Here is a 14,605-nt window from a genome sequence, read left to right as displayed (position 1 = left end):
AAAATTGATAGTTAAAATGCAAAAGCATAAAGCCTAAGGAGTTTGATGCAGAGGCATGGGCTGATTTGGATGAGCTATGCAAGTCCACCATTATCTTGTCATAGTCCAAGCATGTTTATTTCAATGCTATTGAGACAAAAGGTGGTGCTTATGATTTATGAAAAAAGATATGTAATCTCTATGACAAGTAAAGTCCAACATCTCAGTTGTATAGGTTAAAGAAACTTGTGGACCGTTGCATGAAGGAGGGGACTTCTATGTCCACTCATTTGAATGAGTTCCACTTCATTATCAGTTAGCTTATCTTATAGGGCATTAAGTTTGAAGATACCATATAGTCTCTATTCTTGCTTATCATACTTCCTCAATCTTGGTATACATTTTGTGTTAGTATGAGTAATAATCCTCTTGAAGATGAGTTTAAATGCTCAGATGTAGAGGGAGCTTTTCTTACAAAGGAAGTGAATAGAAAGAACATTGATATAGGATATACTTCTCATGCACTTATAATTAGAGGTACTCCCTCATCCCACGACATCAAGTTGAGTTGGATGTACATTGATAGCTCCACCCTCACCCATGACATGGTCCCTTGTGCCTTCGGCTTACCTTTTACATGCTTCATCGATATAAATATGAGCTCTAGCCCTCAAGATGGGCCATTCTTGCAAACTAGTGTGCCTTATTAGAGTTCCGCAATATGTTGAGATTGTGTTGTGTCATGTTGAGCTGGTGATGTCGCAATGCAATGCGGCGGGTCTAGTGCTCGTTTGGAGGCTTGATGAGGTCATGGGAGGGTCCCCCGTGGGATTTCAAGGGCTATACCACCACACTTGGTATCATTGATGCAGCCTCCTATACTTTTCATGCACGTACAGTTAGAGGTAGGCATGATGAAAAAGGGAATAATAATTGTGGTAGAGACTTACAACCTAATAGGGGCAAATCTAAGTCTTCTGGGTAGTCATGCAATAAGTTCTATGGTCCTATGTCCTCTCTTACTTGTTATTATTTCGGGTAGTAAGGTCACATAAGGCCACAATGCCATAAGATGTGCAATGATAGATGTGCAAAAGGCAAAGGGAAAGCCTAGGATAATGCCAAGCCTCCTAATGATTGTATCATTATTTCTAAGTCCATTATTAAGAATGAATAGATAAATGCCTTGGAGTACAACTCAACCGATGACATACTAGTTGCTACTTTAGTCGATGCTACTTAGTTGCTTGATGCTTAATCTACTTACTCTCAGTATTAGCTTCTTGATTTTGGGACTTCCTTTCATGTTACCTTGCATCATCAATGGTTTTATACCTACCTCACTGTTACATGTTCAATCAAACTTGGTGATGATCATTTATGTGATATTGTTGGCATAGGTGATGTGAGGCTACAATTTTTTGGCATTGATACTCCATTTGTGCTTCGTGATGTATGTCATGTTCTGGCTTTGACTAAAAGCATTAGCTTAGCTAGACAAATGGATGATGACATGTATCGTGTATATTTTGATGATTCTATATGGAAGATTACGTGTGGCAACCTCATTTTTCATAGATGTGCCAAGGTTGGTAGCCTATATCCCTTGCTTATATCTAGGTATGTTGATCATATTTTGGATGTGACCAATCTTCTATACGTATCTCTTTGGCACTACCATCTTGAGCATATGTCCCTTAAAGGAATGAAATCATTCACTCATTTGCAATATTTATTACCTCTCCAACTGCTCATATTTTGACTCATGTGATCATTGTTTATATGGCATGTAGACTCATAACTTGCATAAAAAGTCGAGTTCTATGCACGTGGGTGAACCCTTGGCTTTTGTGCATTCAGATGTTTGCGGTCCCATGTCTTGTCAATCAGTAGGTGGCGCTAAGGATTTTGTCACGTTTATTGATTATTGTTTGCATAACTTTTGGGCCTATCCCATAAAAAAGAAACCAGAGGTCTTATCCACTTCTTAAAATTTTATTGCCATGGTTGAGAACTAGTCTAAGTGTAGGGTAAACTGCTTACAATCTGATAATAGGAGTAAATATGTCTCTAAGGCATTTGAGCAGTTTTATAATGAGAGGGGCATTAAGTATCAGTTGATTGTCCTTTATATTCCACCTTTGAATGATAATGTAGAGTGCACAATATGACTATTCAGGAAAGAGTCTGTAATATGCTTAGTTAGACAAGCTTATCACAGTACTTTTGGGTTGAGGTTGTTACTCCCATAGTTCATCTAATTAATAGATCCCTATATATTGATCTTGGTAGTAGAGTTGTAGAGGAGATATGGTATGGTAAACCTCCCTTGTATGCACACTTGTGAGTCTTTGGATGTGAGGATTTGAAGTCCACCCTCAAATGTATCTTTCTTGGATATGGTGACATAGATGAGAGGGGCTATCACCTTTGGGATCTGCAAGCTCAAAAGGTTATTTGTAGCAACCATAATATTATTTTCCATGAGAAAATGATGCATATGAGACTAGAGCAAGTGGTTGAGATACATAAGGTAATCTTTCAAGAGGAGCCTTCTCTTATAGTACAACTAGACAACCTACAGTAGCTACCAGTGATTTAGTGGTCCAAGATCCATCTCTCATGCATGATCATGATGCTAGATAGAGAGGATGTGCAATATAAGCATGACATCTAGTTTTTAAATGCTCTACTTGAGCCTCGTGTCCTCTTGATCTTTTGATCCCTCTATGCATTATGTTATGATGACACATTCTAGTGAGCCCCTTACTTATGAGGAGGCTATGCATGCACAGAGATGATTTCCACTCTTAGGAGAGGGCCATGTAGTTTGAGTTTGATTCACTATAGAAAATCGTACATGGGATTTGGTTTCCTTGCTAGATGGTAAACATGCATTGCCATGAAAGTGGGCGCATAAGTTCAGGAGCATTCCTGGTCACCCTAAGCCAATATATAAGGCATATTTGGTTGCTAAGGATATTAAATAGGAAAAGGGAGTACTCTCTCCTATGATCAAGATGATGGCCCTTCTCGTGGTATTGGCCTTGGTTATGCATATGGATCTAAACTTATATGAGATGGATAGTAGTATGACTTTCTTACATGGAGACATGCATGAGGATATGTATATGCAAAAGCCTAAGGGATTTGAAGAAAAAGTTGGGGAACACCTAGTATGCAAGTTGAGGAAGAGTCTCTTTGGACTTAAGCAAGCACCTAGGGAATGGTATCATAAGTCTAATGCACTTATGTTTTCACAGGGTGATTCATGCAAGAGTATGGATCTATGTCTTTACCAAAGAAGTTTCATGATGGTAGCTCATCAGTGCTCATGATGACCTGGATGCTTTGAAGCCTCAACTCAAAAAGAGCTTTGATATGAAGAAGGACATGGGATATGTCTCTTACATACATGGTGTGTGTATTATGCACAATCACTCAAGGGACTCCTCTACTTGTCATAGAGGGAGTATAATTCATAAAGTCCTTGAGGGGTTCCATATGTAAGGTAGTAAGCCTATTGTCTACCCATTACCTTCTCATGTGAAGGTCAATCAAGTAGATTATCCCTGGTCAGATGATGAGAGGGCAGAGATGGCTAAGATTCCATATACATCCATGGTGGATAGCTTGATGTATGCCATTATAGCCACTAGACCTAACATAGCATTTGTAGTTGAAGTTGTGGCTCATTATATGGTGACACTTGGCAGGTGACATTAGAATGCCATGAAGGGAATCATGCAATACCTTAAGGGCACATCACATATATACACTACTTATGGTGGCTAGGATACTAGAGTCATGGGCTACACATACTTTGATTATGCAAGACATGCAGATAGTAGGAATTCTACCTTTGGCTATGTCTTCACCTTTACTAGAGGTGCTATTTCTTGGATGTCTAGGGTGCAGAAATGTATGGCCTTGTTTGCCATTGAGGCCAAGTATATTGGAGAACAAGAATTCTATAGACTTACCCACTAAAAGTCTCTTAGTGGAATGTTATGCCTTCCTTAGCAAGATGACGAGAATAGAATGAGACGATGTCTATTCCTCATCCACTTGTACCTATATGTACACATTGCAAATTGTCACTTTTTTAATTATTTTCTCCACACTTAGTTTGCCTTTAATTGGGAGGTTGTTTCTGGTTAACGATTGCATACACCTACATGTACTTGTACTTATTGCCTGTATACCAATATATTGGAGGTGGTGGCTACCCATCACTATCACTTTAACATAGGTCTTGCATCTTCCTTCTTCTGCTTGTGCTTTCACCTCTTGCTCCACCTTTCATTGCCAAAGTCCTATAGCCATGGTCACGAAATCAACCACATAATGGATAATGGCTGCAAACCCTCTCTGTGCTTCACTAATGAATACATGTGGCAAGTACTACATGATTCAATAAACTATGAAACATATTTGTACATTGCTTGCCACCAACAAGTCTCCTTAATATTTTCAAATGTAGCGCAAACTTCTCTATGACTAGCCTAATGACTTTCATGAAACTCTTGCATCACTTGCAATTGAGTAGGCTTGTCACAAATGACTTGCAATGAAGTCCCTTTCTTCTTCTTTGGCTGTTTCCAAAGGTACCCATCCTTCAAAAATACCCATAGGCTTTTCTTATAATTCTCTTGTATTCTTCTTTAGTGCAATTATATTTCTTTGACAATGTGCTCAAGTACTAACCAATTTCAGCCACTCTCATTCATATAGCTCTTTTTGAAACATTTTCATTGCTAAAACATAACCTATGTAGTGTTTTTCCCTTGCTATCCATACTTTTTCTATTACTATAAGCACTCTTCTTGCTGTTATACTCATTACTACAACAAGTTGTATCAGTCAGTCCTTCTACTATACCTACTATATTAATTGCTATCCTTGCATTTACGATTGTTGTACCTACATTTACAATAGTTATCAATGCATTTTCAATAGTTGTATGTGTATTGTTTGCTATAAATTCACCCTTGTTCTCATTATTCATAATTACATCTTTATCCTTAAATCATGCCTTGGTTAACATATATTAGTCACCAGATTGTTATTCCTTGCAATATGCTGAAATTGAGGATTTAGAGATGCACTTCGACTTAGCACACTTGCACTTAAGTGCATTTGCACTTAAGAGCATGTAGACTTGGTTATATTTGCACTTGCATATAGTCACGCTACCCTTTCATGACATTCTAGGAGCATATCTTGCATCCACTTAATTTAGACCAAGTATATTGCACCTCACACACATGCACTAGTGCACACCTAGTATGCATCACTTATTACTTGCACACATTTGCTATGCTATACCCTATGACACCCTATCTATTCATCCTAGCAAAGCGTACATGTTAAGCACTACACTTAGACACTCTAACCAATATTGAATACACACATTAATAAACCTCCCTCATGCATAACCTAAGGCACATGTACACTAACACACCCCCACTTAGTCACGACATTCCACCATCAACACATAGTTGCACTTACACACACACATCATTTGATGAAAATAAAAAGCATGTTTGGACAGAGTGCACAAGCGCAAGCAAAATTTGTAGTCAAGAATACCTTGCTTGCTCAATATTCAATGATCTTAAGAAACAAAGATAAGAATAGGAGACTTAAGAAAACCAAGAACAAAAGAAAAGAACCAAAACAATAAATTGATAGAAAAATTTAGGACTTAAGTTCGTGACATAGGTACACACACTTACGGAGTGGATGTTGTCGAAATGTATCTAGTTGAGGGCCTTAATCATGGGTGCAGAGAATAAGGAGAGGGAAAATTAAGAAGTAATAAAATAGACTTAATTTGGGATCCAAGAATCTATAGAGAAGCCTTAGATTGAATTATGAATCAAGAGATAATAATCGGTATATGCACTTGAGACAATAGCTCAAGCCTTGTTTTTTAAGATGATAGCCCAATCTATCTAAGAGATGTATTAGAAGAAACCTCGATAATGACAAAATCTCTACTATACATAAGCTTTAATCCAATGCATAAGCTTCACATAACATCTATCAAACACCATAAACTAGGAGGGCTTCCCATTGATCGTATGCATAAGATTCAAGGAAAAACCTTTGCTGTCTTGAATATCTAGTTTCCATATTCGTTGTGTATTTACAATAGTAAAAAAGAGTTCATTACTTCTCAAGATGCATTCAAAATCAACCCTTTACATGCTACCCAAAGCATGCACTAATATGGTTCCTATAATTGATTCAATACCCTACAAATATTGAGGAAAAATGATTAGAGTAGCAATACACTATTTGTGAAAGCATAAATTCCTATCTAACATCAATCCAAATTAGTCCCAACTTCACTCTACTCCTCTTGATAAGCATAAAGCTTCTACTAAGTGTACTTGAGAAGAAGCTTCATGTATTTGAATCGGTAGTGCTCAGAAGTAAGATAAATTTTATTATCATAGTTATTCATTATTGTGCATAGCATATGTACTGTGCTTTTGCATGTGAAGATGAGGCCATAAACTCCTCAAATATCATACTATGATTACTTCTCTCTGTGCTCTATATCTCCGTTGAGTTTCAGTTCCCTTCCTTCCATTGTCCAAGCCTATACTTTGCATGCATACGCTTCTCTCTTCTTTTCCTAATTTTGCATTGTCCTACCCCTTTTGCTATTCATGCTGATCACCACACCAACATCTTCTTGCCCGTTTGTTTAAAAAAGTCAACACATAAGGCTTTTCCAAGCCAACTACAAGTTACATACTAACTCCAAGTCATAAGTAGACTTCACTTTCTTCAAGTCCTAGCACAACTTAATAGTTTCTCTCTTCTTGAAAAGCCATTTTGGCACTTCGATTTGAGCTACATTTGATATACTTGGGCATTGGTTAGTTGCTTTGAGCTTTTATGCTTACTTATGAGTATTGAAGCTTCATTTGACACTCATGCTCCTAGATGTATTTGTGATGTGTTTGCGCTTCTTGGATGCTTTGATGTATTTGTCTTGAGCTTCCCTTGCTCACATTGAATTTTGGATTTGCTTCCAATGGGAGATGCTTGTACTTACTTGGCAAACCTTGGTTCTTTGGGATAGTGGGACTCTTGGTAAATGTATATGTTCTCTTGTATTCTATTGGACATAGTTACCTCTACTTGTGGGCTGATTTGATTTCCTATGCTTTGGACAATACCACTTACCTCTATCAATAGTTTATCAGTGATGTATATGCTTATGGGATGTATGGCTTATTGACAATTTGAGTTTGTGATAATATTTGGTATTGGTAGTTTATGCTTAGTCACTACTATCTTAGTATCTTGGTTGCTACTCAAAGATCCTTGGTAGTGGGAGCTTGCTTTCTCGGCTACTTTCCCACAGTTGGATTGATATATACAACTATATGTATTAAAATATTACTATAATTATAAGTTTCAACATTGACTTAGAGAGTAGACATTGTACTTTAGCAGTCTATTGCTTGTAGTTGGTGGAAGCTCTATGCTTTCGTATTCCCTTCTATTTAGCCTTTATTTTGGCAAAGTTTTGGGGGTTGATTTGCAAACATTTACAATAGTTAGAAGGGACACACCATTTACACTCCCAAATACTATTTCATATTGATCACAATATACATATATATAGGTGAGATCTAGTCTAGATAGGGTGAGCTATATGTAGCTCCAATATCCCCACTCAAGTAAAGGTCTCTAGCTGTGAATGAAAAAAACCCTTGGGGAGCACAAGGGAAAAACCCAAGCTCCTATATACAAATGTACAACCATGATCAAGAAGGATTATTGTATGCATGTAAAGTGAATCCATGCATGTGAAGTGAAACTAAATATGTACATACAAAGATGACCAAGAGGTCTGAGATGTATGTGCATGTGTGAAGTGTATTGTGCCTACAAGGAGTATGTACAATGGCACTACAATGTCATAGTAGATTAATTCCCAAAGATTGAAGTTGAGACAACTCCAAGTTTCAAGTAGTGCAATAGAGTGAAGTGTGCTTCATTATGTCCTTTGGTGAATATATCTACAATCATTTGATCACTTGTTCAATCATGATTATGCCTTTCTTTACTTCATATAAAAAATAATGATAATGCACTGCAATATGTTTAGACTTGTTATGTTGAATATAGTCTTTAGCAAGACTAATAGGACTTTGGTTATGACATCAAAGTGGTGTGCTGGAGATAGGAGGATGGCCAATATCAAATAGAACTTCTTGAAGTTGTACTAACTCTCGAGCGACTAAAGATGCAGCTACATATTCAGCCTTTGTCATCTGGAAACATCAACACAATGTTGTTTCTTGCTAGTCCAAGAAACAAGACAACTGTTAACCCTCAAATGAACAAAGGTGAAAAATCCGGAAAAGCTGAAGCAGAAGACAAGGCCAAGGCAAAAGTGAAATGGAAGACGAAGGTGTGGCAATAAAAATATGGAAACACAAGAAGTGCAGAAAAGTCTTAAATAAAGGAAAAAGGCACACAAGGAAAAGCGCAAGTCAATACTTTTGTAAAAAAGCGCAAGGGCACCATGATTTATTTTAAGAGGGCCGGGCTCTCACCCGTGCAATTTGTAAAGGTAGATGGGCGGTGGAAAGGAAGCTAGGAAGATAGAAGGACAATGGGAAAAAGGGCCTAGGCCATGACCGGCCATGTAAAAAAGGGGATAAGGAGATGACTGCCAAAAAGGAATTTAGGTTTTTGTATATAAAGTTGAAAAGTGAACGAGATGCTCATTCGTGTGTGTGGCCAAAAGTGGTTCTCTTCTTCTTCTTCTTCTTCTTCTTCTTCTTGCTTGCTTGAGCTTGTGCTTGAGAGAGGGAGTGTGAGAGTGTGAGGGAGTGAGCAAGTTCTCTTTGCGAAGTCAAACCAGATGTAAACCTCTTACAGTTGCGAGGCAACCTGCAATGGATAGTTTCATGTATATACCTACCACAATTAGCACAATTCCTAAGTCTTGGTTCAAGACACTCTACTGGCAAAAAATGATTACCACTATAGCACACGCACACACAGAATGTTTGTTCTAGTAGGTCATCACAAAATGTCTTGAAGCTTGATAGTCTCTTGAGGTTAGACATCTCCTGAGAGAAATCCACACTCGCCTTTTTCTTATGCTTCAAATGTTTCTTGCTTGTTATGAATGGTGGACCTTTCCATCTCCTCTACTACAATGGTTTCTCTTGTTAGATCCAAGATGTGCTAGATTTGGCCTAACTCTCTGTCTCCTTTCTTTGCTTGTCTAGTCTTTGATTTCGTGTAAACCTTGCAACTTGCCTAATGAGATCCCTTCCAAGATTCCTGTGGGCTTCTACATCCACCATGATATCTTCCACATCTCTTCCTCTATATTCAACTCATGCGTATTGGTCGTAGAGGGATGTTAGCTTTTGGATATCTATACGGAATTCCATTGCATCAAACTCTAGAGAGTTGGTAGTTGAACTCGTTCTTGCCATGTTTTTTGGATAGTCTTGGATGACAAGCATCTCAATGAGGCTAATGAACCTTGACAAAGTACTAGGGGTTCCTATTGGGTGTTCCTTGCAAGTTTAATATATTCTTTGTCTTGAGTCAATGTGGTGTAATGTTAGCACTTGCAAGTGCTTAAGCTTAGTTATCTTGTGCCCCCCCCCCCCCCCCGAGAGGCACTTGACAGCAACCCTCCCACAAACATAATCAACCACAAAACCAGGGACAAAGCACACAAAATCTATGTGTATGGCTCTGCCATTAATCTCAAAACTGAAAAGAAATCATAAATCTCTTTTTTAATAATGAACCAATTTGTCATCTTCATCATCTTCATCCATAGCTTCAATCATTATGCAAGAACAAAAGGGAAAAGAGGAATTTCTGCACAGAAGACAGAGGAGAGAGGAGAGAGAAAATTTTTTGGCACCACCAAAAACGGAGAATATGCGATTGGAGAAGAGAGAGGGAAGGGAAAGAGGCACATAACCACTCGTGCACTCCACCCCACCTCTTCCCCAAAAAGCACATCCCTTCGTATTTTATTATTTCTTTGAAACTTTGATACATTTGATATTATAAGGCCTTGGCCTTTAATTTTGAGTATTCCTACCCTTTACAAATGCATGCAAGTAACACTTTTGTGTATAGCATTTATTTATGATGGATGTGGATGTGGATGTGGATGTGATCCCCTTATGTAAGTGTGTATTTTAGTGATTTTGGAATAATGTAAATGCTGTCCCCTTTACAAAAGATGAAATTATGATATATGCATGGACATTTTTGTGCCTTGTTTTTATGCTTCTTTGGGTGTCATCATATTCCTCCCACACTGAAATGTGAAGCATCCTCGCGAACCTTGCCAAAGAAAAGCCACTGTCTAACACAAAACATTTCCAAAATTGTTAGTAGTAATATAACTTTGATCACAAGGCCTAGCCATGGTAGGGTACGGGACTCCAAATCCATGACCACCAGAGTAAGGGAATTCCTGCCTCTATCACCCTCCCACACTGAAAAGTTAGCATACTTGTTCAAGCATAGGGTTCAGTCTTCAATAAGGGATCATGAGTACACTCCATTCCAATATGGAAAAAAAACACGACTCCATCTTTATGTAGCTCAAAGGGTGAGGGAAGAAAGGGAATATTGTCGATAAATGGGTCTTCTTAGGTCCTCTCAAGTTAGACTTTTGTCTCATCTTTTGAAGGCTAAAGGAAGCCATCAATGAGATAAGGAAGAGCATGAGGATTGATATTTTATGTGATATTTTTATTTTTATTTTTAAAGTTAATCTATGCTTATTACTCTCATCTTTTCTCTAGTAGGGATCATGAGCATTGTGGAAATAAGCCCTTTGAAGGATATAAGATAAACTTATCTTAACTTTGCATTGCCTTTTTTGTCATGTGATGAAAGGTGGGAAGGAAATTGAATTGGTAGATAAGGAGGAAAATTGGAATAGAAGAGGCACCATCAAAGGGAAAATGAGGTTAGAGGATAGGATAAGGGAAGGAAAGGACATAGAAACAAAGTTTTCTTTCCTTTGAGAAAGGGTTGTTTAGTGTATTAAATAGGTTTATAGGACTTTTATTAAACATTTAGGGTTACGGGATAGGATGAGGTATTGGGGGACAAAAGAAGGATTCCTCGTGATGCTTTGTAGGCAGGAGAAACCACCATGGTGAAGTAATAATGAGATGATTTCATCTTGTTACATCTCCTTCTCAGACCTCTTGCTGGACTTCTTTGTCATGTTGGGTGCTTGTTGCTGGTTCTGTGTGCTTCAACTATAGCATGTGCATTGATATACCTCAATGCTCCCCAATAACCTACATTTGTTGTAATATATCCCTGCTTTGCTATGCTCTTGGTAGCCCCTTCTACATACAGATGCACCCTCTCTCGCACTTGCTATTGCAACTGCTCTTTGCATCTTGCTGTTGGGTTTATCCCATACAGCCAAGGAGAGCACTTGCAGCTAAAACAATTTGTGGTCATTAAGGAGGGAACCACAACATGAACCAGCCATTTTTTGGGTGATGGAAGGAGAATATTGGAGGGGCATGGTCAAGGTAGGAGAGAAGCGTTAATGGGTCTTCTGCAGTTTCCTTTTGTTCGTTGCTTATCCTTCTTCAAATGTTCTTCCTATTGATTCTGAGAAATTTGGACACAAGTAGAGGCCGCATGTGCACATGCGGTAGGCACATATCCCTTCCTCTGGAGTGTGATAGGTATCCGTGCTCTTACGACTAGGTCGTCTTCTTCTTCTAAGCAGCCCTCCCCCCACCAGAGCATTGGATTTGTCCCTGCTCGCTTCAATGGAGCATGCCTCACTTAGTTCTTCTTCGAGGATGCATAGTCTTGCCACTGTGTCTAACAGATTAGCCACACCATCACTCACCCTTGACAGATTCCAATTCACCTACAAGTTCTTCACTTCTTGATAGGTGTTTCCCAACTTATACATATCGAAGGAATCTTTGACCTTTACTTTCACAAGCTCCACATTCTCATTGTAGAAGACAAATTCAAAATCAAGGTAATCAGGATCATCAATGTCTGTGTTACATGGGAAGCTCTTCCAAACTTCCCATAATCGGTCAATATTAGCATGATGTGTATAGAAGACTAGATCTCTTCCAACAGCATAGAGGGTGCCCATGTCTTTCTTGCCAATCTACTCCGGAACACCTGTCCATCCATGGACACTCTTATGGGGCATTGTTTTAGTTGTACCATATCCAAGCTGCTCAGGGCCATCATCTTTCCAATAGGGCTGCCCGATAAAGTTGTACTAGATCTGTGCACCACTTACCACCATCCGGTGGGGTAGTGGCAAGATTGGTAGCAATCTGCTCTTCAATTGTGTGAATTGAGGCATTCATATAATAGTAATCAATCATGATAGTGGCAAGGGGCAAGTGGAAAGGTTCTATGTAGCAATTTGTGAGGTTAGGAAATGAGACACATGCTTGGGGGATGGTCATTCCATCTTGATGATCATAGTTCCAAAAGGGAAGAGAAAATGTGTCATCCCCCAGAGGGTTGGCCAAGATACGCTCATGAAAGTAGAGGTACCAATGATGGAAAGAGTAGAAAAGCCAAGAGGCATGGACCTAAAGAGGGGTGGTAGAATTCCCCATATGATAAGTTGCACCACAATAGGCAGAGTTGATGTTTTCCTACTGCATACAAGATTGGGGTTCACTTGCAGGAAGGGCCTTCATGAGAACATAGGCCTTGTCCACTTTCGCTACATACTCATTTGTGAGGGTATGGGCAGTAGGTCGGACCTTAAGATTGCACTGAGCACTCTCATTGAACTGGAACTCGATGGGGGCCTATCCCAATTAGGCATGCGACAGTAGTTGAAGGGAATCTCCTTGTCAGGGATATTCATGGGCAGGTGACAGTATTTGAGTTTGGGTGCGAGGATGGGATCCGCAAAGGCAATAAACACCATCATCATCATCATCATGGGCAGCAGCATCATCAGCATGATGGAGACAGTGTAGGCAGGGGGAATTATTGCACGGAGGATACGAGGCAGTCACATCTTGCCTGAGAGAGTGGAGACCCTGTGCTAAGGTTTATGGCTCATCATGCACACAAGAAAGATGAGTTGATGCGACACATGCTTCACGACTTGAACGTGTGGCTTCAATGGAGGTCCGTTGATCCAGCATTACACGACTCTCCGTATCTCTTTTTGTTTCACAATCATTCCCTCTTTCCTTTATGCTACCTCTTTCCATTTCTCAAGATTGATTCAGAAGGGCTTGTGGTCTTGATGACAAAGAAGTTGGGGACAAGGCTATGGAGGAAGACACAAGAATTGCTGGGGATAGCCGATGGACATGAGGTCGTCGTTTCAGATTTGGCCATTCTCATGTGCCTCCTTTCACTTCCTCCTCATCCTCTTTATCTTTGATTTTGTTTTTTTGCCGATTAAATGCTGCAACGGACGATCATGCAGCCAAGCTTTTGTGCTATTGTTGTTGTACCTTAATCGATTTTGCTTCATCACATGTTGTCAATCCTTGAAGTGGTAGATGCTTCTTCTTCTTCATCTTCTTTCTCCCTTGATTGTTTGTTCTTATTTTTCTTCTTGTCATCATATAATCTCCCTTAGGTTGTAGTTTGTTGAGATCAGCTTCTTTCCCCAACTACGCACCAAAAATGATAGCAACCCTCCCACAAACATAATCAACCACAAAACCAGGGACAAAGCACACAAAATCTATGTGTATGGCTCTGCCATTAATCTCAAAATTGAAAAGAAATCATAAATCTCTTTTTTAATAATGAACCAATTTGTCATCTTCATCATCTTCATCCATAGCTTCAATCATTATGCAAGAACAAAAGGGAAAAGAGGAATTTCTGCGCAGAAGACAGAGGAGAGAGGAGAGAGAAATTTTTTTGGCACCACCAAAAACGGAGAATATGCGATTGGAGAAGAGAGAGGGAAGGGAAAGAGGCACATAACCACTCGTGCACTCCACCCCACCTCTTCCCCAAAAAGCACATCCCTTCGTATTTTATTATTTCTTTGAAACTTTGATACATTTGATATTATAAGGCCTTGGCCTTTAATTTTGAGTATTCCTACCCTTTACAAATGCATGCAAGTAACACTTTTGTGTATACCATTTATTTATGATGGATGTGGATGTGGATGTGGCCCCCTTATGTAAGTGTGTATTTTAGTGATTTTGGAACAATGTAAATGTTATCCCCTTTACAAAAGATGAAATTATGATATATGCATGGACATTTTTGTGCCTTGTTTTTATGCTTCTTTGGGTGTCATTAGCACTTCTTGTTCTCCCTTGTGTATGGTACTACTTGTAAAGGTTTAAATGTGTGCCATGATCTTCTCTCTTTTGACACTATTGCACAAAAAGGTGAGTCAAGTCTTCCAACTTAATTCAATAGAGTGTCTCTTGGATGAATGAAATGATGAGCACCAAGTTTTGAGGTGTTGAGAATCATGTGGTGGTGGATGACCTCTGTAGGGTTTTGTATTGCCTAGAAAATCATGGTCCAAGTGTGACTTGAGTGGTTGGAATAAGTGGATGCATTAGGGTTCAAAGAAATAAGGGTGATTCTACCATCTTGATAT

At 39.0% G+C, this 14,605-nt stretch overlaps 1 pseudogene; it reads right to left on the bottom strand.

The window, feature by feature from the left end:
- Positions 1-11,602: 11,602 nt before the first annotated feature.
- LOC148034321 (aureusidin synthase-like) lies at positions 11,603-12,979 on the bottom strand (annotated as a pseudogene).
- Positions 12,980-14,605: the final 1,626 nt, after the last annotated feature.

Source organism: Lygodium microphyllum, chromosome 6, assembly GCF_053477565.2.
Source record: "Lygodium microphyllum isolate KBCC chromosome 6, Lygodium_microphyllum_v1.1.10, whole genome shotgun sequence".
In the NCBI taxonomy this organism is placed as follows: domain Eukaryota; kingdom Viridiplantae; phylum Streptophyta; class Polypodiopsida; order Schizaeales; family Lygodiaceae; genus Lygodium; species Lygodium microphyllum.
Note: the sequence above shows the minus strand (reverse complement) of the source record. Positions and strands in the feature narration are given on the sequence as shown.